This window comes from Rattus norvegicus, chromosome X (assembly GCF_036323735.1).
Source record: "Rattus norvegicus strain BN/NHsdMcwi chromosome X, GRCr8, whole genome shotgun sequence".
In the NCBI taxonomy this organism is placed as follows: domain Eukaryota; kingdom Metazoa; phylum Chordata; class Mammalia; order Rodentia; family Muridae; genus Rattus; species Rattus norvegicus.
The window spans coordinates 134,918,133-134,942,043 of NC_086039.1; the positions used below are offsets into that span (position 1 = coordinate 134,918,133).

The 23,911-nt window shown below is 45.3% G+C and overlaps 1 long non-coding RNA gene across 50 annotated transcripts in view; it reads right to left on the reverse strand.

The window, feature by feature from the left end:
* LOC103690083 (uncharacterized) overlaps window positions 1-23,911 on the reverse strand; it is a 73,262-nt gene that overhangs the window by 37,823 nt on the left and 11,528 nt on the right. For 39 of the 50 annotated variants that reach the window (XR_010061619.1, XR_010061606.1, XR_010061617.1 and 36 more), the window contains exons 5-16: window positions 21,567-21,684; window positions 18,845-18,996; window positions 17,148-18,227; window positions 16,643-16,711; window positions 13,986-16,565; window positions 11,463-13,555; window positions 10,982-11,032; window positions 8,306-10,886; window positions 5,783-7,875; window positions 5,284-5,352; window positions 2,627-5,206; window positions 104-2,196 (exon numbers count right to left, since the gene is read on the reverse strand). This is a non-coding gene — a long non-coding RNA (uncharacterized LOC103690083). Of the gene's footprint in view, window positions 1-103; window positions 2,197-2,626; window positions 5,207-5,283; window positions 5,353-5,782; window positions 7,876-8,305; window positions 10,887-10,963; window positions 11,033-11,462; window positions 13,556-13,985; window positions 16,566-16,642; window positions 16,712-17,147; window positions 18,228-18,844; window positions 18,997-21,566; window positions 21,685-23,911 lie in introns of all 50 variants that reach the window. The other 11 variants (XR_010061584.1, XR_010061596.1, XR_010061578.1 and 8 more) reach the window with 11 other exon arrangements.

Consider the following 23,911-nt stretch of genomic DNA (forward strand, 5'->3'; position numbering starts at 1 on the left):
GATGGACCTGTGCTCCCACTAAATAAATACTTAAATGGATAAAAAGAAATATAAAAACAAAGCAAACAAGAAGAGAAAGGAAAGCAAGCCTTGAGGCACCCACCTGCCTCATTCCTCTTCTCTTGGGAGGAACTCTGTGCAGTCCACGCTCAAATCCTGCATTGCTCCCCATCTGCACCCAGCAGCATTCAGCCTCCATGCTTGCCCCTGGAGTCTGATGGATTCCTGGTCTTGAGAGCGATCTCTGGGATCACTTCTAGGGAGAAAAAGGACATGTGGCAACCTCAGGGCTGCACTAAAGCAAACCATCAGGGGACCTAGTTCTTACCTACTTCACATAGACTTCCCTGGATAGCATGCTGTGTGTGATCCAGACAAGGGCTCTAGACAAAAGGCCTTGTGTGTCCTGTGCCAGGCTGACTCTAGTGGCCCTGGATAGAGGATCCAGATACCTGTCAACACTGAATGCTTTACACAACCCCACTTGGAGAAACATGTGCGCTGAAATCAGAGTGGTTTCCAAATGGATCTGTCACTGATTCTCTCTAGGGGATGATTTAGTTCACACTGGAGCAAGGGCACAAGAGTCTTCCGACATTGGAGGTCTCTTACTGTTTCCCATGACATAACTATATATGCCTGTTACTGTCTTCACTCTAGATTATACATTCAGTCTTACACTTGCCCTTGGCAACCAAGGCATAGACCTCGGAGAGGAGCTGGGACTACATAATGAGTGCCAGGGCGGCTTGGGCTAAACGGGGAGTAGCTGTGTCTCAGCAAGAAAATCCTACCCACACATGGCACAAGGAGCAGGTGTCCCAGATAAAAAGGCCAAAGCCCCACCCCACAACATCCTGTGTCAGCCTGTCTCAGTCCCTACTGGTCTTCTCTTGGTCCTGTACTCTTCATTTTTAGCTCCTAGGTAGTAGTGGTGTTCAAATCTCTCCTGCTGGAGAGGAAAAGCACTGGGGTCCACTGTGGAAGCCAAAGGAATCCTACCTGGCATTGATTCCCCATTGCCAGGACTCATGGGAATGAAGCTGTAATGGCCCTGCACTGTAGCTCTGCCTACAGGATAGCAGTAGGGCACAGCAGAGGCTCACAAAGGCCATCCTTGACTACTCCTCCCCCATGCTCAAGCCTAAAAAAAAATACAATAACCAAAACAGAGAGACAAAAGCGTGGATGTCTCGTATTTTCTTACTGTTTCACAGAAGTAACTCTCCACTGAACCTTCTTCGTTCAGACCTGTTAAACACCCCTTGGATCTACTTGTGTTTCAAAGGTGGGTAGCTTGGTGGATGAAGAAAGAGAAAGGAAAAACCTTGAAGCCTGGACGTTGTCTTTAGGATAAAATTAGTAACTGCCGAGGGTTTGTTCGGTGATGTTATTTAAGACAAGGTGAAACCTACTCCTGCCATCTGGTCATGGTAGCATGAACCTAGAAATTCTGAAATTCTCAGGGGCAAAGACAGAAGTCTCAAGGAAAGACCCAGGCCAGCCTGGTCCATGTAGTTAGCTCACAACAACTAGGGCTTAGCATTGTTCTTTGCTTTTAAACAATACCTCTATCATGTGAAACCTATGAAAAATTAATCATTCCAAAATTTTACGAAGACCAATAAGTATCTGGAATGGGTAAAAATGAGCCATCATAAAGAAAGAAAAAGAAATATTCCAGAGCACACGAGGAAAAGAATCCCATAAAACAAGAAAAAAAAAATACTGGTGAAATTACTCAAAGATGAGCTGAAGAACTCAGTACAGCCATCTTTGGCGTTTTTTCAGACAGGAAGGGCGGGGGACAATCACTCACAAGAGCTTGTGTGGAGCTCTACTGCCATCATGAGGATGCGGTTTCAAAACTGACAACACCACTGACCTTACTTCCCATGATCCTCAGCGATGGCGGAAGCTTTTCTGGTGGCAAGATCAGCTCTGGGTGCCGATTTGGGCTCCCTGGACTTCTCCTGAGGCCTCAACAGAGACTCTGTAGTTTCAGTACTGCTTTCTCATCAGAACCTGGACAGTGAGAGGCCTAGCTGGCCTAGGCCACCAACTAGTAGGTTAACATTGCCAAGTGAACGCTAGTTAAACCTGCCCCTCTGCTTCCTCTTCTAGTACCTCAGGTCAGCTCTGTACCTGGTCCAAGTCCCTCAGTCAAAACAGTCTGCATATTCTCAGAGGTCCTGCCTACGGAAGGAAAAAAAAAATGTAAGAGGCCAGTTTGCCCATTAGGGATTGTGAGACCCTCCCTGTTTTAAAATGGGGACAAGCAGGATCGAGGAAGTCCCTGTGTTCTGGAATGTCTGAAAGGTTTTCCACATGATGGCGCTGTGGCACCAAAGGAGTGAAGGTGTCCTGACAGAAGCTCTCTCTCCCCGCCTTTCCAATATGAAAAAAAATTCATTGCAAAAGCAGTATCCCAAAGCTGTGTGGGTCTAGCCTTCTTCCTGTCAGAAGACTGTTTTACTCCTAGAATTTAGCTTCTATTTTGCATTTTATGCCATTTCTAACAAGGATGGACCTGTGCTCCCACTAAATAAATACTTAAATGGATAAAAAGAAATATAAAAACATAGCAAGCAAGAAGAGAAAAGAAAGCAAGCCTTGAGGCACCCACCTGCCTCATTCCTCTTCTCTTGGGAGGAATTCTGTGCAGTCCATGCTGAAATCCTGCCTTGCTCCCCATCTGCACCCAGCAGCATTCTGCCTCCCTGCTTGGCCCTGAAGTCTGATGGATTCCTGGTCTTGAGAGTGATCTCAGGGATCACTTCTAGGGAGAAAAAGGACAAGTGGCAACCTCAGGGCTGCACAAAAGCAAACCATCAGTGGACCTAGTGAAAGACCCACCCCATGAGTCTTAACTCAGAGCTGCAACAGGCTTGAAGGAGCCCAGGCACACCCAGATACCTAGGGCCGAGTCACCGTTAAAACTAACAGACCATAAAAGGAAAGGAATACAGAACAGACTAGGAGTACCAGATCTGGCAGGAAGGGATAAGCCCCTAGCCCCCGACATTCAGGACGTCCCAGCCCGCATGTACTCTTTTACCATGTTACAACCTCAGTTGAATATGATGCAAACCTGCCAATGTGTGTAGCTATACCTTATTACCTCATCATGTGAAATAACCAATCATATGTGAACATGTCTATATGCCTCGTTTAAATCCACCAATCCCCGTAACTATGCATCTGCTTCTGTACGCCCGCTTCTGCTTCCCCAAACCCTATAAAAGCCCCATGCTGGAGCTGCTGGGCGCGCAAGTCCTCTGAAGAGACTGTGTGCCCGCAGGTACCTGTGTTTTCCAATAAACCCTCTTGCTGATTGCATCGGAGTGGCCTCGGTTCGGTCATTGGGCGCTTGGGGTCTCCTCCTGAGGGAGAGGTCCTCTCCGGAGGTCTTTCACTAGTTCTTACCTACTTCACACAGACTGGATACCACGCTGTGTGTGATCCAGACAAGGGCTCTAGACAAAAGGCCTTGTGTGTCCTGTGCCAGGCTGACTCTAGTGGCCCTGGATAGAGGATCCAGATACCTGTCAACACTGAATGCTATGCACAACCCCACTTGGAGAAACATGTGCGCTGAAATCAGAGTGGTTTCCAAATGGATCTGTCACTGATTCTCTCTAGGGGATGCTTTAGTTCACACTGCAGCAAGGGCACAAGAGTCTTCCGACATTGGAGGCCTATTACTGTTTCCCATGACATAACTATATATGCCTGTTACTGTCTTCACTCTAGATTATACATTCAGTCTTATACTTGCCCTTGGCAACCAAGACATGGACCTCTGAGAGGAGCTGGGACTACACAGTGTGTGCCAGGGCAGCTTGGGCTAAACGGGGAGTGGATGTGTCTCAGCAAGAAGGCAAACTTAAAATCCGGCCCACACATGGCACAAGGAGCAGGAGACAGACATCCCCTTCAAGAGCCTGCACTTCTTTTCCTGTGGTTTCTTCTTGTCAGGTCCCAGATAAAAAGACCAAAACCCCGCCCCACAACTTCCTATGTCAGCTTGTCTACTGGTCTTCTCTTGGTCCTGTACTCTTCATTTTTAGCTCCAAGGTAGTGCTGGTGTTCAAATCTCTCCTGCTGGAGAGGAAAAGCACTGGGGTCCACTTGGAAGCCAAAGGAATCCTACCTGACATTGATTCCCCATTGCCAGGACTCATGGGAATGAAGCTGTAATGGCCCTGCACTGTAGCTCTGCCTACAGGATAGCAGTAGGGCACAGCAGAGGCTCACAAAGGCCATCCTTGACTACTCCTCCCCCATGCTCAAGCCTAAAAAAAAAATACAATAACCAAAACAGACAGACAAAAGCATGGATGTCTCGTATTTTCTTACTGTTTCACAGAAGTAACTCTCCACTGAACCTTCTCCGTTCAGACCTGTTAAACTCCCCTTGGATTTACTTGTGTTTCAAAGGTGGGTAAATTGGTGGATGAAGAAAGAGAAAGGAAAAACCTTGAAGCCTGGACGTTGTCTTTAGGATAAAATTAGTAACTGCCGAGGGTTTGTTCGGTGATGTTATTTAAGACAAGGTGAAACCTACTCCTGCCATCTGGTCATGGTAGCATGAACCTAGAAATTCTGAAATTCCCAGGGGCAAAGACAGAAGTCTCAAGGAAAGACCCAGGCCAGCCTGGTCCATGTAGTTAGCTCACAACAACTAGGGCTTAGCATTGTTCTTTGCTTTTAAACAATACCTCTATCATGTGAAACCTATGAAAAATTAATCATTCCAAAATTTTACGAAGACCAATAAGTATCTGGAATGGGTAAAAATGAGCCATCATAAAGAAAGAAAAAGAAATATTCCAGATCACACAAGGAAAAGAATCCCATAAAACAAGAAAAAAAAAAAAAAACTGGTGAAATTACTCAAAGATGAGCTGAAGAACTCAGTACAGCCATCTTTGGCGTTTTTTTCAGACAGGAAGGGCGGGAGACAATCACTCACAAGAGCTTATGAGGAGCTCTACTGCCATCATGAGGATGCGGTTTCAAAACTGACAACACCACTGACCTTACTTCCCATGATCCTCAGCGATGGCGGAAGCTTTTCTGATGACAAGATCAGCTCTGGGTGCCGATTTGGGCTTCCTGGACTTCTCCTGAGGCCTCAACAGAGACTCTGTAGTTTCAGTACTGCTTTCTCATCAGCACCTGGACAGTGAGAGGCCTAGCTGGCCTAGGCCACCAACTAGTAGGTTAACATTGCCAAGTGAACGCTAGTTAAACCTGCCCCTCTGCTTCCTCTTCTAGTACCTCAGGTCAGCTCTGTACCTGGTCCAAGTCCCTCAGTCAAAACAGTCTGCATATTCTCAGAGGTCCTGCCTACGGAAGGAAAAAAAAAATGTAAGAGGCCAGTTTGCCCATTAGGGATTGTGAGACCCTCCCTGTTTTAAAATGGGGACAAGCAGGATCGAGGAAGTCCCTGTGTTCTGGAATGTCTGAAAGGCTTTCCGCATGATGGCGCTGTGGCCCCAAAGGAGTGAACGTGTCCTGACAGAAGCTCTCTCTCCCTGCCTTTCCAGTGTGAAAAAAAATTCAATGCAAAAGCAATATCCCAAAGCTGTGTGGGTCTAGCCTTCTTCCTGTCAGAAGACTGTTGTACTCCTAGAATTTAGCTTCTATTTTGCATTTTATGCCACTTCTAACAAGGATGGACCTGTGCTCCCACTAAATAAATACTTAAATGGATAAAAAGAAATATAAAAACAAAGCAAACAAGAAGAGAAAGGAAAGCAAGCCTTGAGGCACCCACCTGCCTCATTCCTCTTCTCTTGGGAGGAACTCTGTGCAGTCCACGCTCAAATCCTGCATTGCTCCCCATCTGCACCCAGCAGCATTCAGCCTCCATGCTTGCCCCTGGAGTCTGATGGATTCCTGGTCTTGAGAGCGATCTCTGGGATCACTTCTAGGGAGAAAAAGGACATGTGGCAACCTCAGGGCTGCACTAAAGCAAACCATCAGGGGACCTAGTTCTTACCTACTTCACATAGACTTCCCTGGATAGCATGCTGTGTGTGATCCAGACAAGGGCTCTAGACAAAAGGCCTTGTGTGTCCTGTGCCAGGCTGACTCTAGTGGCCCTGGATAGAGGATCCAGATACCTGTCAACACTGAATGCTTTACACAACCCCACTTGGAGAAACATGTGCGCTGAAATCAGAGTGGTTTCCAAATGGATCTGTCACTGATTCTCTCTAGGGGATGATTTAGTTCACACTGGAGCAAGGGCACAAGAGTCTTCCGACATTGGAGGTCTCTTACTGTTTCCCATGACATAACTATATATGCCTGTTACTGTCTTCACTCTAGATTATACATTCAGTCTTACACTTGCCCTTGGCAACCAAGGCATAGACCTCGGAGAGGAGCTGGGACTACATAATGAGTGCCAGGGCGGCTTGGGCTAAACGGGGAGTAGCTGTGTCTCAGCAAGAAAATCCTACCCACACATGGCACAAGGAGCAGGTGTCCCAGATAAAAAGGCCAAAGCCCCACCCCACAACATCCTGTGTCAGCCTGTCTCAGTCCCTACTGGTCTTCTCTTGGTCCTGTACTCTTCATTTTTAGCTCCTAGGTAGTAGTGGTGTTCAAATCTCTCCTGCTGGAGAGGAAAAGCACTGGGGTCCACTGTGGAAGCCAAAGGAATCCTACCTGGCATTGATTCCCCATTGCCAGGACTCATGGGAATGAAGCTGTAATGGCCCTGCACTGTAGCTCTGCCTACAGGATAGCAGTAGGGCACAGCAGAGGCTCACAAAGGCCATCCTTGACTACTCCTCCCCCATGCTCAAGCCTAAAAAAAAATACAATAACCAAAACAGAGAGACAAAAGCGTGGATGTCTCGTATTTTCTTACTGTTTCACAGAAGTAACTCTCCACTGAACCTTCTTCGTTCAGACCTGTTAAACACCCCTTGGATCTACTTGTGTTTCAAAGGTGGGTAGCTTGGTGGATGAAGAAAGAGAAAGGAAAAACCTTGAAGCCTGGACGTTGTCTTTAGGATAAAATTAGTAACTGCCGAGGGTTTGTTCGGTGATGTTATTTAAGACAAGGTGAAACCTACTCCTGCCATCTGGTCATGGTAGCATGAACCTAGAAATTCTGAAATTCTCAGGGGCAAAGACAGAAGTCTCAAGGAAAGACCCAGGCCAGCCTGGTCCATGTAGTTAGCTCACAACAACTAGGGCTTAGCATTGTTCTTTGCTTTTAAACAATACCTCTATCATGTGAAACCTATGAAAAATTAATCATTCCAAAATTTTACGAAGACCAATAAGTATCTGGAATGGGTAAAAATGAGCCATCATAAAGAAAGAAAAAGAAATATTCCAGAGCACACGAGGAAAAGAATCCCATAAAACAAGAAAAAAAAAATACTGGTGAAATTACTCAAAGATGAGCTGAAGAACTCAGTACAGCCATCTTTGGCGTTTTTTCAGACAGGAAGGGCGGGGGACAATCACTCACAAGAGCTTGTGTGGAGCTCTACTGCCATCATGAGGATGCGGTTTCAAAACTGACAACACCACTGACCTTACTTCCCATGATCCTCAGCGATGGCGGAAGCTTTTCTGGTGGCAAGATCAGCTCTGGGTGCCGATTTGGGCTCCCTGGACTTCTCCTGAGGCCTCAACAGAGACTCTGTAGTTTCAGTACTGCTTTCTCATCAGAACCTGGACAGTGAGAGGCCTAGCTGGCCTAGGCCACCAACTAGTAGGTTAACATTGCCAAGTGAACGCTAGTTAAACCTGCCCCTCTGCTTCCTCTTCTAGTACCTCAGGTCAGCTCTGTACCTGGTCCAAGTCCCTCAGTCAAAACAGTCTGCATATTCTCAGAGGTCCTGCCTACGGAAGGAAAAAAAAAATGTAAGAGGCCAGTTTGCCCATTAGGGATTGTGAGACCCTCCCTGTTTTAAAATGGGGACAAGCAGGATCGAGGAAGTCCCTGTGTTCTGGAATGTCTGAAAGGTTTTCCACATGATGGCGCTGTGGCACCAAAGGAGTGAAGGTGTCCTGACAGAAGCTCTCTCTCCCCGCCTTTCCAATATGAAAAAAAATTCATTGCAAAAGCAGTATCCCAAAGCTGTGTGGGTCTAGCCTTCTTCCTGTCAGAAGACTGTTTTACTCCTAGAATTTAGCTTCTATTTTGCATTTTATGCCATTTCTAACAAGGATGGACCTGTGCTCCCACTAAATAAATACTTAAATGGATAAAAAGAAATATAAAAACATAGCAAGCAAGAAGAGAAAAGAAAGCAAGCCTTGAGGCACCCACCTGCCTCATTCCTCTTCTCTTGGGAGGAATTCTGTGCAGTCCATGCTGAAATCCTGCCTTGCTCCCCATCTGCACCCAGCAGCATTCTGCCTCCCTGCTTGGCCCTGAAGTCTGATGGATTCCTGGTCTTGAGAGTGATCTCAGGGATCACTTCTAGGGAGAAAAAGGACAAGTGGCAACCTCAGGGCTGCACAAAAGCAAACCATCAGTGGACCTAGTGAAAGACCCACCCCATGAGTCTTAACTCAGAGCTGCAACAGGCTTGAAGGAGCCCAGGCACACCCAGATACCTAGGGCCGAGTCACCGTTAAAACTAACAGACCATAAAAGGAAAGGAATACAGAACAGACTAGGAGTACCAGATCTGGCAGGAAGGGATAAGCCCCTAGCCCCCGACATTCAGGACGTCCCAGCCCGCATGTACTCTTTTACCATGTTACAACCTCAGTTGAATATGATGCAAACCTGCCAATGTGTGTAGCTATACCTTATTACCTCATCATGTGAAATAACCAATCATATGTGAACATGTCTATATGCCTCGTTTAAATCCACCAATCCCCGTAACTATGCATCTGCTTCTGTACGCCCGCTTCTGCTTCCCCAAACCCTATAAAAGCCCCATGCTGGAGCTGCTGGGCGCGCAAGTCCTCTGAAGAGACTGTGTGCCCGCAGGTACCTGTGTTTTCCAATAAACCCTCTTGCTGATTGCATCGGAGTGGCCTCGGTTCGGTCATTGGGCGCTTGGGGTCTCCTCCTGAGGGAGAGGTCCTCTCCGGAGGTCTTTCACTAGTTCTTACCTACTTCACACAGACTGGATACCACGCTGTGTGTGATCCAGACAAGGGCTCTAGACAAAAGGCCTTGTGTGTCCTGTGCCAGGCTGACTCTAGTGGCCCTGGATAGAGGATCCAGATACCTGTCAACACTGAATGCTATGCACAACCCCACTTGGAGAAACATGTGCGCTGAAATCAGAGTGGTTTCCAAATGGATCTGTCACTGATTCTCTCTAGGGGATGCTTTAGTTCACACTGCAGCAAGGGCACAAGAGTCTTCCGACATTGGAGGCCTATTACTGTTTCCCATGACATAACTATATATGCCTGTTACTGTCTTCACTCTAGATTATACATTCAGTCTTATACTTGCCCTTGGCAACCAAGACATGGACCTCTGAGAGGAGCTGGGACTACACAGTGTGTGCCAGGGCAGCTTGGGCTAAACGGGGAGTGGATGTGTCTCAGCAAGAAGGCAAACTTAAAATCCGGCCCACACATGGCACAAGGAGCAGGAGACAGACATCCCCTTCAAGAGCCTGCACTTCTTTTCCTGTGGTTTCTTCTTGTCAGGTCCCAGATAAAAAGACCAAAACCCCGCCCCACAACTTCCTATGTCAGCTTGTCTACTGGTCTTCTCTTGGTCCTGTACTCTTCATTTTTAGCTCCAAGGTAGTGCTGGTGTTCAAATCTCTCCTGCTGGAGAGGAAAAGCACTGGGGTCCACTTGGAAGCCAAAGGAATCCTACCTGACATTGATTCCCCATTGCCAGGACTCATGGGAATGAAGCTGTAATGGCCCTGCACTGTAGCTCTGCCTACAGGATAGCAGTAGGGCACAGCAGAGGCTCACAAAGGCCATCCTTGACTACTCCTCCCCCATGCTCAAGCCTAAAAAAAAAATACAATAACCAAAACAGACAGACAAAAGCATGGATGTCTCCTATTTTCTTACTGTTTCACAGAAGTAACTCTCCACTGAACCTTCTCCGTTCAGACCTGTTAAACTCCCCTTGGATTTACTTGTGTTTCAAAGGTGGGTAAATTGGTGGATGAAGAAAGAGAAAGGAAAAACCTTGAAGCCTGGACGTTGTCTTTAGGATAAAATTAGTAACTGCCGAGGGTTTGTTCGGTGATGTTATTTAAGACAAGGTGAAACCTACTCCTGCCATCTGGTCATGGTAGCATGAACCTAGAAATTCTGAAATTCCCAGGGGCAAAGACAGAAGTCTCAAGGAAAGACCCAGGCCAGCCTGGTCCATGTAGTTAGCTCACAACAACTAGGGCTTAGCATTGTTCTTTGCTTTTAAACAATACCTCTATCATGTGAAACCTATGAAAAATTAATCATTCCAAAATTTTACGAAGACCAATAAGTATCTGGAATGGGTAAAAATGAGCCATCATAAAGAAAGAAAAAGAAATATTCCAGATCACACAAGGAAAAGAATCCCATAAAACAAGAAAAAAAAAAAAAAAACTGGTGAAATTACTCAAAGATGAGCTGAAGAACTCAGTACAGCCATCTTTGGCGTTTTTTTCAGACAGGAAGGGCGGGAGACAATCACTCACAAGAGCTTATGAGGAGCTCTACTGCCATCATGAGGATGCGGTTTCAAAACTGACAACACCACTGACCTTACTTCCCATGATCCTCAGCGATGGCGGAAGCTTTTCTGATGACAAGATCAGCTCTGGGTGCCGATTTGGGCTTCCTGGACTTCTCCTGAGGCCTCAACAGAGACTCTGTAGTTTCAGTACTGCTTTCTCATCAGCACCTGGACAGTGAGAGGCCTAGCTGGCCTAGGCCACCAACTAGTAGGTTAACATTGCCAAGTGAACGCTAGTTAAACCTGCCCCTCTGCTTCCTCTTCTAGTACCTCAGGTCAGCTCTGTACCTGGTCCAAGTCCCTCAGTCAAAACAGTCTGCATATTCTCAGAGGTCCTGCCTACGGAAGGAAAAAAAAAATGTAAGAGGCCAGTTTGCCCATTAGGGATTGTGAGACCCTCCCTGTTTTAAAATGGGGACAAGCAGGATCGAGGAAGTCCCTGTGTTCTGGAATGTCTGAAAGGCTTTCCGCATGATGGCGCTGTGGCCCCAAAGGAGTGAACGTGTCCTGACAGAAGCTCTCTCTCCCTGCCTTTCCAGTGTGAAAAAAAATTCAATGCAAAAGCAATATCCCAAAGCTGTGTGGGTCTAGCCTTCTTCCTGTCAGAAGACTGTTGTACTCCTAGAATTTAGCTTCTATTTTGCATTTTATGCCACTTCTAACAAGGATGGACCTGTGCTCCCACTAAATAAATACTTAAATGGATAAAAAGAAATATAAAAACAAAGCAAACAAGAAGAGAAAGGAAAGCAAGCCTTGAGGCACCCACCTGCCTCATTCCTCTTCTCTTGGGAGGAACTCTGTGCAGTCCACGCTCAAATCCTGCATTGCTCCCCATCTGCACCCAGCAGCATTCAGCCTCCATGCTTGCCCCTGGAGTCTGATGGATTCCTGGTCTTGAGAGCGATCTCTGGGATCACTTCTAGGGAGAAAAAGGACATGTGGCAACCTCAGGGCTGCACTAAAGCAAACCATCAGGGGACCTAGTTCTTACCTACTTCACATAGACTTCCCTGGATAGCATGCTGTGTGTGATCCAGACAAGGGCTCTAGACAAAAGGCCTTGTGTGTCCTGTGCCAGGCTGACTCTAGTGGCCCTGGATAGAGGATCCAGATACCTGTCAACACTGAATGCTTTACACAACCCCACTTGGAGAAACATGTGCGCTGAAATCAGAGTGGTTTCCAAATGGATCTGTCACTGATTCTCTCTAGGGGATGATTTAGTTCACACTGGAGCAAGGGCACAAGAGTCTTCCGACATTGGAGGTCTCTTACTGTTTCCCATGACATAACTATATATGCCTGTTACTGTCTTCACTCTAGATTATACATTCAGTCTTACACTTGCCCTTGGCAACCAAGGCATAGACCTCGGAGAGGAGCTGGGACTACATAATGAGTGCCAGGGCGGCTTGGGCTAAACGGGGAGTAGCTGTGTCTCAGCAAGAAAATCCTACCCACACATGGCACAAGGAGCAGGTGTCCCAGATAAAAAGGCCAAAGCCCCACCCCACAACATCCTGTGTCAGCCTGTCTCAGTCCCTACTGGTCTTCTCTTGGTCCTGTACTCTTCATTTTTAGCTCCTAGGTAGTAGTGGTGTTCAAATCTCTCCTGCTGGAGAGGAAAAGCACTGGGGTCCACTGTGGAAGCCAAAGGAATCCTACCTGGCATTGATTCCCCATTGCCAGGACTCATGGGAATGAAGCTGTAATGGCCCTGCACTGTAGCTCTGCCTACAGGATAGCAGTAGGGCACAGCAGAGGCTCACAAAGGCCATCCTTGACTACTCCTCCCCCATGCTCAAGCCTAAAAAAAAATACAATAACCAAAACAGAGAGACAAAAGCGTGGATGTCTCGTATTTTCTTACTGTTTCACAGAAGTAACTCTCCACTGAACCTTCTTCGTTCAGACCTGTTAAACACCCCTTGGATCTACTTGTGTTTCAAAGGTGGGTAGCTTGGTGGATGAAGAAAGAGAAAGGAAAAACCTTGAAGCCTGGACGTTGTCTTTAGGATAAAATTAGTAACTGCCGAGGGTTTGTTCGGTGATGTTATTTAAGACAAGGTGAAACCTACTCCTGCCATCTGGTCATGGTAGCATGAACCTAGAAATTCTGAAATTCTCAGGGGCAAAGACAGAAGTCTCAAGGAAAGACCCAGGCCAGCCTGGTCCATGTAGTTAGCTCACAACAACTAGGGCTTAGCATTGTTCTTTGCTTTTAAACAATACCTCTATCATGTGAAACCTATGAAAAATTAATCATTCCAAAATTTTACGAAGACCATTAAGTATCTGGAATGGGTAAAAATGAGCCATCATAAAGAAAGAAAAAGAAATATTCCAGAGCACACGAGGAAAAGAATCCCATAAAACAAGAAAAAAAAAATACTGGTGAAATTACTCAAAGATGAGCTGAAGAACTCAGTACAGCCATCTTTGGCGTTTTTTCAGACAGGAAGGGCGGGGGACAATCACTCACAAGAGCTTGTGTGGAGCTCTACTGCCATCATGAGGATGCGGTTTCAAAACTGACAACACCACTGACCTTACTTCCCATGATCCTCAGCGATGGCGGAAGCTTTTCTGGTGGCAAGATCAGCTCTGGGTGCCGATTTGGGCTCCCTGGACTTCTCCTGAGGCCTCAACAGAGACTCTGTAGTTTCAGTACTGCTTTCTCATCAGAACCTGGACAGTGAGAGGCCTAGCTGGCCTAGGCCACCAACTAGTAGGTTAACATTGCCAAGTGAACGCTAGTTAAACCTGCCCCTCTGCTTCCTCTTCTAGTACCTCAGGTCAGCTCTGTACCTGGTCCAAGTCCCTCAGTCAAAACAGTCTGCATATTCTCAGAGGTCCTGCCTACGGAAGGAAAAAAAAAATGTAAGAGGCCAGTTTGCCCATTAGGGATTGTGAGACCCTCCCTGTTTTAAAATGGGGACAAGCAGGATCGAGGAAGTCCCTGTGTTCTGGAATGTCTGAAAGGTTTTCCACATGATGGCGCTGTGGCACCAAAGGAGTGAAGGTGTCCTGACAGAAGCTCTCTCTCCCCGCCTTTCCAATATGAAAAAAAATTCATTGCAAAAGCAGTATCCCAAAGCTGTGTGGGTCTAGCCTTCTTCCTGTCAGAAGACTGTTTTACTCCTAGAATTTAGCTTCTATTTTGCATTTTATGCCATTTCTAACAAGGATGGACCTGTGCTCCCACTAAATAAATACTTAAATGGATAAAAAGAAATATAAAAACATAGCAAGCAAGAAGAGAAAAGAAAGCAAGCCTTGAGGCACCCACCTGCCTCATTCCTCTTCTCTTGGGAGGAATTCTGTGCAGTCCATGCTGAAATCCTGCCTTGCTCCCCATCTGCACCCAGCAGCATTCTGCCTCCCTGCTTGGCCCTGAAGTCTGATGGATTCCTGGTCTTGAGAGTGATCTCAGGGATCACTTCTAGGGAGAAAAAGGACAAGTGGCAACCTCAGGGCTGCACAAAAGCAAACCATCAGTGGACCTAGTGAAAGACCCACCCCATGAGTCTTAACTCAGAGCTGCAACAGGCTTGAAGGAGCCCAGGCACACCCAGATACCTAGGGCCGAGTCACCGTTAAAACTAACAGACCATAAAAGGAAAGGAATACAGAACAGACTAGGAGTACCAGATCTGGCAGGAAGGGATAAGCCCCTAGCCCCCGACATTCAGGACGTCCCAGCCCGCATGTACTCTTTTACCATGTTACAACCTCAGTTGAATATGATGCAAACCTGCCAATGTGTGTAGCTATACCTTATTACCTCATCATGTGAAATAACCAATCATATGTGAACATGTCTATATGCCTCGTTTAAATCCACCAATCCCCGTAACTATGCATCTGCTTCTGTACGCCCGCTTCTGCTTCCCCAAACCCTATAAAAGCCCCATGCTGGAGCTGCTGGGCGCGCAAGTCCTCTGAAGAGACTGTGTGCCCGCAGGTACCTGTGTTTTCCAATAAACCCTCTTGCTGATTGCATCGGAGTGGCCTCGGTTCGGTCATTGGGCGCTTGGGGTCTCCTCCTGAGGGAGAGGTCCTCTCCGGAGGTCTTTCACTAGTTCTTACCTACTTCACACAGACTGGATACCACGCTGTGTGTGATCCAGACAAGGGCTCTAGACAAAAGGCCTTGTGTGTCCTGTGCCAGGCTGACTCTAGTGGCCCTGGATAGAGGATCCAGATACCTGTCAACACTGAATGCTATGCACAACCCCACTTGGAGAAACATGTGCGCTGAAATCAGAGTGGTTTCCAAATGGATCTGTCACTGATTCTCTCTAGGGGATGCTTTAGTTCACACTGCAGCAAGGGCACAAGAGTCTTCCGACATTGGAGGCCTATTACTGTTTCCCATGACATAACTATATATGCCTGTTACTGTCTTCACTCTAGATTATACATTCAGTCTTATACTTGCCCTTGGCAACCAAGACATGGACCTCTGAGAGGAGCTGGGACTACACAGTGTGTGCCAGGGCAGCTTGGGCTAAACGGGGAGTGGATGTGTCTCAGCAAGAAGGCAAACTTAAAATCCGGCCCACACATGGCACAAGGAGCAGGAGACAGACATCCCCTTCAAGAGCCTGCACTTCTTTTCCTGTGGTTTCTTCTTGTCAGGTCCCAGATAAAAAGACCAAAACCCCGCCCCACAACTTCCTATGTCAGCTTGTCTACTGGTCTTCTCTTGGTCCTGTACTCTTCATTTTTAGCTCCAAGGTAGTGCTGGTGTTCAAATCTCTCCTGCTGGAGAGGAAAAGCACTGGGGTCCACTTGGAAGCCAAAGGAATCCTACCTGACATTGATTCCCCATTGCCAGGACTCATGGGAATGAAGCTGTAATGGCCCTGCACTGTAGCTCTGCCTACAGGATAGCAGTAGGGCACAGCAGAGGCTCACAAAGGCCATCCTTGACTACTCCTCCCCCATGCTCAAGCCTAAAAAAAAAATACAATAACCAAAACAGACAGACAAAAGCATGGATGTCTCGTATTTTCTTACTGTTTCACAGAAGTAACTCTCCACTGAACCTTCTCCGTTCAGACCTGTTAAACTCCCCTTGGATTTACTTGTGTTTCAAAGGTGGGTAAATTGGTGGATGAAGAAAGAGAAAGGAAAAACCTTGAAGCCTGGACGTTGTCTTTAGGATAAAATTAGTAACTGCCGAGGGTTTGTTCGGTGATGTTATTTAAGACAAGGTGAAACCTACTCCTGCCATCTGGTCATGGTAGCATGAACCTAGAAATTCTGAAATTCCCAGGGGCAAAGACAGAAGTCTCATGGAAAGACCCAGGGCAGCCTGGTCCATGTAGTTAGCTCACAACAACTAGGGCTTAGCATTGTTCTTTGCTTTTAAACAATACCTCTATCATGTGAAACCTATGAAAAATTAATCATTCCAAAATTTTACGAAGACCAATAAGTATCTGGAATGGGTAAAAATGAGCCATCATAAAGAAAGAAAAAGAAATATTCCAGATCACACAAGGAAAAGAATCCCATAAAACAAGAAAAAAAAAAAAAAACTGGTGAAATTACTCAAAGATGAGCTGAAGAACTCAGTACAGCCATCTTTGGCGTTTTTTTCAGACAGGAAGGGCGGGAGACAATCACTCACAAGAGCTTATGAGGAGCTCTACTGCCATCATGAGGATGCGGTTTCAAAACTGACAACACCACTGACCTTACTTCCCATGATCCTCAGCGATGGCGGAAGCTTTTCTGATGACAAGATCAGCTCTGGGTGCCGATTTGGGCTTCCTGGACTTCTCCTGAGGCCTCAACAGAGACTCTGTAGTTTCAGTACTGCTTTCTCATCAGCACCTGGACAGTGAGAGGCCTAGCTGGCCTAGGCCACCAGCTAGTAGGTTAACATTGCCAAGTGAACGCCAGTGAAACCCGCCCCTCTGCTTCCTGTTCTAGTACCTCCGCTCAGCTCTGTACCTGGTCCAAGTCCCTCAGTCAAAAGTGTCTGCATATTCTGAAAGGTCTTGCCTACAGAAGGAAAAAAAATGTAAGAGGCCAGTTTGCCCATTAGGGATTGTGAGACCCTCCCTGTTTTAAAATGGCGACAAACAGGATCAAGGAAGTCCCTGTGCAACCATGTTCTGGAATGTTTGAAACATAATCCGCATGATGGCGCTGTGGCCCCAAAGGCGTGACGATGTCCTGACAGGAGCTCTCTCTCCCCGCCTTTCCAATATGAAAAAAAATTCATTGCAAAAGCAGTATCCCACAGCTGTGTGGGTCTAGCCTTCTTCCTCTCAGAAGCATGCTGTACTCCTAGAATTTAGCTGCTACTTTGCATTTTATACCATTTCTAACAAGGATGGACCTGTGCTCCCACTAAATAAATAATTGAATGGATAAAAAGAAATATAAAAACAAAGCAAGCAAGAAGAGAAAGGAAAGCAAGCCTTGAGACACCCACCTGCCTCATTCCTCTTCTCTTGGGAGGAACTCTGTGCAGTCCACCCTCAAATCCTGCATTGCTCCCCATCTGCACCCAGCAGCATTCTGCCTCCCTGCTTGCCCCTGGAGTCTGATGGATTCCTGGTCTTGAGAGAGATCTCAGGGATCACTTCTAGGGAAAAAAGGACATGTGGCAACCTCAGGGCTGAACAAAAGCAAACCATCAGGAGACCTAGTTCTTACCTACTTCACACAGACTTCCCTGGATACCACGCTGTGTGTGATCCAGACAAGGGCTCTAGACAAAAGGCCTTGTGTGTCCTGTGCCAGGCTGACTCTAATGGCCCTGGATAGAGGATCCAGATACCTGTCAACACTGAATGCTTTACACAACCCCACTTGGAGAAACATGTGCGTTGAAATCAGAGTGGTTTCCAAATGGATCTGTCACTGATTCTCTCTAGGGGATGATTTAGTTCACACTGGAGCAAGGGCACAAGAGTCTTCCGACATTGGAGGCCTATTACTGTTTCCCATGACATAACTATATATGCCTGTTACTGTCTTCATACTAGATTATATTATCACAGGAGCCTGGTCCATATAGTCAGTTCACTACAACCAGAGCTTTAGTCCTTTGCTTCTAAATCTCCACAATAACTATGGTGTAAAACCCATGAAAAAATCAATCATTGTAAAATTTTAAGAAGACCATTAAGTATTGGAAATGGATAAAAAACGAGCTGTCATACAGAAAGAAAAGGAGATATCTTAGGTAACAAAAGGAAAAGGCAAAAAATAAAATAAAATACTGGTGAAATTACTCAAAGTTGAGCTGAAGAAGTCAGGACAGCCACCCTTGGTGGTTTTTTTAGACAGGAAGGGCGGGAGACAATCACTCACAAGCGCTTGTGTGGAGCTCTACTGCCATCATGAGGTTACGGTTTCAAAACTGACAACACCACTGACCTGCCTCCCCATGATTCTTAGTGATGGTAGAAGATTACAGGCAGAAGATCAGCTCTGGTTGCCTATTTGCGCTTCCTGGACTTCTTAGGTCCCAACAGAGACTCTGACTGTAGTGCTTTCTCTTCAGAACCTAGAAAGTGAGGTGTCTGGCTGCCTTAGGCGACCAGGTGGTAGGTTAACATGGCTAGCTGACCGAGGCTGGCACCCGCCCCTCTGCTTCCTGTTTCTAGACCTCGGGTCATCTGTGTACTTGGTGAAAGTCTCTCAGTCAACAGGGTCTGCATTAATACTCTGTAATGTCCTGTGTTTCCCATCTGCCTACAAAAGGAGTGAAAAAATGTAAGAGGCAAGCTTGGCCATTCGGGATTTTGAGACCCTCCCTGTTTCAAAATGGCAACAAGCAGGAACGATGGAAGTCCCAGTGCATGCCTGTGCAGGACTGTAGGAAACATGTTCCGCATGATGGCGCTGTGACCCCATACCAGTGAAGGTCCCCTGACTGAAGCTCTCTGTCCCCGCCTTTCCAGTATGAAAAAAAATTAGATACGAACGCTTCTGTCTAGCCTTCCTCCTTTCAGAAGACTGTTGTACTCCTAGAGTTTAGCTTCTATTTTGCATTTTATACCAATGTCATTTCTAAGGAGGCTGGACCTGTCCTCCCAATAAGGAAATAATTAAATGGATAAAAAGAAATATAAAAAGAAAGCAAACAAGAAGGGAAAGGAAAGCAAGCCTTGAGGCACCCACCTGCCTCATTCCTCTTCTCTTGGGAGGAACTCTGTGCAGTCCATGCTCAAATCCTGCATTGCTCCCCATCTGCACCCAGCAGCTTTCTGCCTCCCTGCTTGCCCCTGAAGCTGATGGATTCCTGGTCTTGAGAGCGATCTCCGGGATCACTTCTAGGGAGCAAAAGGACATGTGGCAACCTCAGGGCTGCACAAAGCACTACTAGGCCTTCATGCTTGCTTGTGAAGTCTGCTTGTCCCCTGAACTGGAGCAGCCTGGTTAATGTTGTTCAATGCACCAGAGCTTCATAGATACAAAACGCAAACTAAAAACCTCTCTCCCAGTCCAACTCTTAATTCTGTCAAAATCTTATAGCTCCAACAGTCACTAAGCCATTCATAAAGTCAGAATCTTCTTGATCTAAACACCTCTTCCCCACTCACCCTAAACACATACATTGAATGACTGTTTCCAACAGAGAAATTCTGCAATATAAGTAATTAAGCCACAGATTTGTTAAGTAAACAAAACATGTCACAATAATATTCCTAGGATCATTGCAAATTTCCAGGCCAGGCAGAAGTAGAGACCCTAACTCAAAACAAGAGCACCTCACTTAATCTGTATTTCTCAAGTGATTTTTAGAGCTTCTTTTCTACATTGCTTTTATAACATAATGTTTATAAGTAAGAATGACACCATTCCTGAGTTCTCATTTTCCTCAAGTCTTTCTTAACTATAAACTGGTCTAATTCAATGTATAATGTACTATCCTATCCAATTTTTATATAGATTTAGAGATTGTGTGAAATAAAATCAAGACATGTATATACAAAATGATGTGTGCATAGATACTTAAAAAGGTTATCCGTGCTTTGAAACAAGTTTTGGCACTGCTTTATACCCAGCATGTCCTCTTTTGGAGTGCTGTGAAAGCATCATTCTGAAAGTTACCAATGAGCGATCCTACAAGGTTCTCTACCAAAGATTTACTTAACAATTCTTCATATGCACCATCGCCCCAGTGTAAATCACAGTAAGTGGTGGAACATAACTCATGACATTGGAACACACTGAATTCTCACGAGAGAAGATGGCAGCACTCGGAGTGATGTCTCATAGACGCTGTTGAGTACTCAGCAAAGCACTATGTAATGTGACTGACATGTGGCAATGATGGCTGCCACCCTTCTTTTATGTCTCAGGCCAATACAAAGCCACAATTCACTTCCTCCTGCCTTGGAGAGTAGCCAGGCTACTAACTATTTCGGCAGGCAGGAGAGAACAGTCTTCTAATCTCAGATAAAGATTAGATAGGCCAGGAACCTGAGACTTGGGAGTCTGAGATTAGCCTGTGCCACAAAGTAAATCCTTGCCTGAGGGAAAGAAAAAGGTAGGGTATCCAAGGAGGGAAAGATTTGTAATTCCACCTATTCCTGAGGCTACTGATCTTAAAATTCAGAGCAGCCTGGTCAACATACTAAATTCCTAGGCAACCCAAGCAACACTGGGTGGCCTTGCTTCAAAGGGAAAGTGACCTTCACGAATGGCTCTGAGGTAGAAGGCTTATCTCTGCACCTTGCCTGAGGTCCCAAGTTTAATCTTCAGTACATTGTGTGTGTGTGTATAATCATAGTTAAATAAATATAATTATATAAGAACATAAATATATGTATATATAAATATAGTATAAGTGTTAAATATTATCTAAATGATATATAAAATTATATAATTACAAATATATACATATATTACATATATGTGTATACACACATGGTCTAAAATCATAGGAAGTGTACTCATTGATCTGGGTCTAATAGAAAGAACTAAAAAGGAACTTGACTTGTGCAAGGATTTTAAGAAATTTCTTCCCTTTTCTGCTTTTCTCCACATTACTTACAGCATTAAAAAGGCTTTAAGGTATTGGACAAGAAACCACACTTTAGTGAACAAAAATCCAGTGAAAATTTACCTAGGGAAAACACAAAAGTCTGGACAGAATAGGTGATTTTAGTCCTTACGTTGGTTTGAGAAGGAAAACAAAAGTAAAATGGCCGCTCCATTACCCTGCTCCACTGAATTTGACAAAATGGAGGGCAGGCTTTCTTGGAGCTTTTTCCCTATCAGCGAAAGGTTTGTTTTTTCAGACAAAGAAGGGCGGGAGAAGAGGACGCAAAGATGGCGGTTCTGGCGGTATCTGGAGCCCTACTGCCACCATGCGGCCACAGTTTCCAAGAAAGCAGCACATGTGTCAGGTTCTTTCCCATGAACCTTAGCGGTATGCAAAGATGGAGCCTGCTGGGATTGGAAATGACCTGGACTCTGCTGTTAGGCATACTTCCTTATATTACTAGGGCACAAGTTATAATCTGAACCCTTAAAACTACTTTTGGGTAGAACCTGGAGCTTCCAAGGCACACAGACACAGGAAGTCATGGGCTAATACTTCAATTCTGAGACTTGCAGGCATTTGAGACAAATGCAGGTCTTTGTGGGATATTTTCCTCTACATCTCATCTTGTGGAGAAAGAATTGTCTTTCCTGCGGTAAATCTACTCTTTGGAGTCCTTTTAGTTTCTATCAGAGTATAACTGATAGGACAGTAAAAGGAAGTTTACAAGCATTTGTTATGTACTTGATGTGTGAATGTCTTTGGACAGCCAGCCAAAGGTGGAGTGCTCGCCATGACATTACTGTCTGACCCAGAGCACCAAAGAAAGCCGACCCTTTTAGTGATACTCACAGTTCTATGTAAAACCAAAGAAACTGGGAGGATGGAGATCCTGCCCCTTGACTTCCTGTGTCAATGTCTTCTGACAGCTGTTGGTCCACAGGGAGAATACACCAGGGTCCAGATCCATCTGCAGTAAAGAAAGTGACCCAAGTCTGAGTGCAAGCCTCTGAGATCTCCCCAAAGGCTAGACTAGCTGCTGGAAGTGTTGAGCTCATGGGAATGACGTCTTCATGGGCCTGTTCTTTCCTTCAGATAAGGACTCAGTATGCAGACCCGAACTCACCAAAATATGTCACATTCAGTTTCTCAAGGGCCAAGATTAAATGATACCACTTTTCGCGCCACCAAAACAACCTGCTTGTCTTTTTTAAAAAGAAACTTCCTCCGCAAGATGGCAGTAAAGTTCCAGGTATGCATACAGACGCCCACTCCTACCCCGCCCTTCCGATCTAAAAAAAAATAAAAAAAAGAAAAGAAAAAACAAAATGCTCACTAGAAAAGAGGTCATCAGGAAAACAGGGCCGCTGCTTTATATTTGCCTTGCGTGGACAAGTCACAAAGTAAGCTTATTTCTGTCTGAAGCCAAAGTGAGGACTATGGTCATCACCATCATTCTCAGCAAGAATCTTGTTTTCTTAGTATTATATACTGCTGCTCTTGGTTTCATGTCTTTAGCAACCCAAATTATTGTTTGTTGCTTTATATGCAAACCCTCATAAGCCTGGCCTAAGAGAAATAAAGAAATTAAGAAACGTTAATGGCACAGGGAGGCATCTCTAAGACCCTGACGACTTATTAGTAATAATGACAAACTTACTTTGGTTATTGTTAAAACAATGAAGACTATCGCAATAAAAACCTTTCAACAGGGAAAAAATTAATCAGACTCAGCCCTGAATACAGCAAAGGCTGCTAGGGACTTACAACCAAGGCGCTAAGTGGGGACTATCAGTGTATGGGAAATGTCTTCATTTTTTTTTTTTTTTCTTTTTTTTTTTCGGAGCTGGGGACCGAACCCAGGGCCTTGCGCTTCCTAGGCAAGCGCTCTACCACTGAGCTAAATCCCCAACCCCTCATTTTTTTTTTTTAATATGGGACTATATCAAACTGACTAACTCTACTGTTCAAAGATGAATATCTATTATTCAAATTAATTACTAATTAATTAAGGGTTCAGATGGACTGGGGTATGATTTAATGAATGAATAAACACACACACACAGAGAGAGAGAGAGAGAGAGAGAGAGAGAGAGAGAGAGTGTTAACTTAGAAAGTAGGAGGGCCTGAGAGAGAGAGAGAGAGAGAGAGAGAGAGAGAGAGAGTGTGTGTGTTAACTTAGAAAGTAGGAGGGCCAGACCTCAGCACAGCAAACCAAGCATGGTGACTCATGACTATAATCCCAGCACAGGTAAACGAGAGAGAGAGAGAGAGAGAGAGAGAGAGAGAGAGAGAGAGAGAGAGAAGATGAGACCACAAAAGCTTATTTCTTTTAAGGAGAGACAGTAGATAAAGTCTGGTCAAGGAGATTGTCACCACTGGAGGCAGTAAATAGTCCTCCTCTATTTACTGGGCTAAAGTAAATGAAATGGGAGGTACCTATTTGCTTTAGATTCCTAGAAGACATGCTCAGATATCCTTCTTTGGAGCCATGTCATTATCTCCTTTTGAGCAGAAATTTCTCAAATATATAAAACTCATATGATTCATCTCTTAACACAGGTCTTTAACTGGCTAGTCATAGCTGCATTAGTAAAACAGATTGAGCCCTAATTCAGGTTTTTGGTGTTGTTTCTGGTTGGCTGTAAAACTTGTCTCCATCTGTCACTACTGAAAACAAGACATAATATTGAGAGGGAAGAATATCACTCATTTTCTCTCCGATGTAATCTATGGGGATACAGGAACTACAAAGGTAGATGGGGGTTTACAACAGAAAAGGAATGTTCCTCCACTGAAGTTACTTAACTGGGGAAAAAATTATGGAGGTTTTGGTTTTAGCTCTCATACTTTAGTCTGACCGGATGATTTTTTTTTCTTATGGGGATTTGTGTTCATCTGCATTTACTATATAATGAAAATACCTATTAAATTCCTTGGACTCGGTGAATGACTGTCTCAAAACAATAGGACAGGGAGCTGCTGGTGGTGGCGGGTAACACTTTCAGTTAGTCAGTTTCTTATGCTGCAATGTTGCTTTAGGAAAAGGTGAAACAGTCAGAGAGTGAGAGACAGCGGGCCCTGTTCCTGAGCGCAAGGCTTCTGCAACCAAAGTCCCGCCTCACAACTTCCGGAAAGCTAAGAGCAGCTTTTGCTTTCCTCAACACTGATGAAATGTTTCCCAGTCTACATCGAAC